Consider the following 2,572-nt stretch of genomic DNA (forward strand, 5'->3'; position numbering starts at 1 on the left):
ATTGCTTCTCAGCCTTTTGGCTATGGTGAAGTGTAGGCAAGGCTTCCAGCTGGAGAGAGGAGTAAGCCTTGGCCTAGTTGCAGTTATGGAAAATGCTTGGTAGTTTAGTGACTTGTTTGTTTAAGATAGAAAAAAAAGTTTTTCTTGTTTATTCAGTATCTGATGCTTTTTCTGTTTGAGGACTCTATATGAAATGGATTTTTAAAGCTGGGAGAGGGGCTTGCTCTATCTGCTCCACACATCAACCTGGTATTACAGTACCTTCATGAATAGTGCACCTTCTCAAAATGTTGAAAGAAACAAGTTGTTTTTTTTTTCTCTTCTTTCACAAAGACCACAACCATAAGAGTGGCTAGAAAGAAGTAAGCGAAGCAACTCCAACCCCACAGACAGCTTTAGGATGGCTTAAACACTGACTAACTGACTGAGTGAGTGGATGGGTGGGTGGATGATGGCTATCTCTATAAGTGATTGGGAACTAGTAATCTGGCTTTGTGTAAGGTGACTTGAGCAACCCCATCCCCACCCTGATATCTTTTATAGCTCCCACAGAAGAAAAAGAGCAGAGTGCCATCTGGTACTTAAAAAAAAAAAAGGGGGGACATATTATTTGTAATTGTTTGAGCTGTCCTTAGTGAGAGAATAACAGGTTTTAATACCAACTACAGCCCATTGCCTAAATACTGACTAACGGAGTGAGTGGATGGGTGGATGATGGCTATCTCTATAAGTGATTGGGAACTAGTAATCTGGCTCAGGGTAAGGTGACTTGAGCAACCCCATCCCCACCCTGATATCTTTTATAGCTGCCACAGAAAAACAAGAGCAGAGTGCCATCTGGTACTTGGAAAAAAAAAAAAAAAAAAAAAAAAAAAGGGACATATTATTTGTAAATGTTTCAGCGGTGCTTAGTCAGAAAGGTGAGAGAATAACAGGTTTTAATACCAACTACAGCCCATTGCTTAAATACTGACTAACTGACTGAGTGAGTGGATGGGTGGATGATGGCTATCTCTATAAGTGATTGGGAACTAGTAATCTGGCTTTGTGTAAGGTGACTTGAGCAACCCCACCCTCACCCTCACCCTCACCCTCACCCTCACCCTCACCCTGATATCTTTCATAGCTCCCACAGAAGAAAAAGAGCAGAGTGCCATCTGGTACTTAAAAAAAAAAAAAAAAAAAGGTGACATATTATTTGCAACTGTTTCAGCTGTGCTTAGTGAGAGATTAACTGGTTTTAATACCAACTACAGCCCATTGCTTAAATACTGACTAACTGAGTAAGTGGATGGGTGGATGATGGCTATCTCTATAAGTGATTGGGAACTAGTAATCTGGCTCAGGGAAAGGTGACTTGAGCAGCCCCAGCCCCAGCCCCAGCCCCTAAGTTCCTGTGCAGAGAAGTAATCCTGCGCTTTGGTATTCCTGACCAATTGAGCTCAGAGAATAGATCGCATTTTGTAAATGAAGTGATCAAAGCAATTTCAGAGGCACACTGCATTAAACAGTGGATGGGGTGTGTGTACCACCCACAGTCACAGGGAATAGTCAAAAGGGCAAATGGTGTACTGAAGGAAAAGATAGCAAAAATTTTGTGAGCACCAATTTAAATTGGGTTCAGGCGCTGCCATTGGCATTGATGAAAATGCGGTCACAGACTAATCGTAGCACACATTTGACACCACATGAAATGTTAACAGGTCGTCCAATGCCAGTTGCCTTCTCTCGAGGGCCATACAAAGGCCCCTCGTTGGAGCAACTGGAGTGTGAGTTGTCTACTTATGTCAAACATTTAACACAAAACAGAACATTGTATTCGCATTAATTACACCATTACGGCACACCATTACGGTGCTGTCACTGATCCAACAACAGTTGCATGCAACAACACTCATGACAGTTCAAAACCGCTCCATTATTGACATGATGCGTGGACCAGATCTGGGGGTATGTGACATAATTGGTGCAGACTGCTGCATGGTGGTCTCACTTTATACTGGCCCCCAGGGCCCCCTTAACACCTTGTTGAAGTGCATGACTAAAGCCAGGCACAAAATGGTTTCAAACAACGCCTCGCCTGAGCCACTTTGGCTTAGCTGGTTGTTCTCCACGGATTAGCTGGCAGGATTAATGTACCTTGGGACCATTACTACTCCTGATAGTTCTCCTGGTTATTGGAAACATCATCTGCTGCGGAATCCCATGCTTGCGTGCTCTCATAGATAAGACTGTACACACGCTGTTTGGACAATATATGCTACTCCCTGTGGACGATGATGGTGAGCGGGCAGACAGTCCACCGTTTCCTGTTGAGGTGAACCTTTAACTTGAAGGACCTTTCAGCATTGTACATACATTTATTCCTGTTGGACTATTAGAGGAAATGCACCTGGAGACAGTGACCCATGATGGTATTGGGGCTGGTTGTGGTCCTCCTCCTCCTGAAGTCAACCACCATCTCCTCGTTCTTGGCTATATTCAGAAAACAATCAACTCTGCTGACTGGAACTAAAGTGTCCATGCAGAAATTGATGTAGTCTGTTATGTAGTCTGTCATGTCATTGTTATT

At 43.3% G+C, this 2,572-nt stretch overlaps 1 pseudogene; it reads left to right on the plus strand.

Moving 5' to 3' along the window:
• Positions 1–283, plus strand: LOC117597616 (uncharacterized; annotated as a pseudogene).
• The last annotated feature ends 2,289 nt before the right edge of the window (positions 284–2,572 follow it).

This window comes from Pangasianodon hypophthalmus, chromosome 6, assembly GCF_027358585.1.
Source record: "Pangasianodon hypophthalmus isolate fPanHyp1 chromosome 6, fPanHyp1.pri, whole genome shotgun sequence".
NCBI lineage: Eukaryota > Metazoa > Chordata > Actinopteri > Siluriformes > Pangasiidae > Pangasianodon > Pangasianodon hypophthalmus.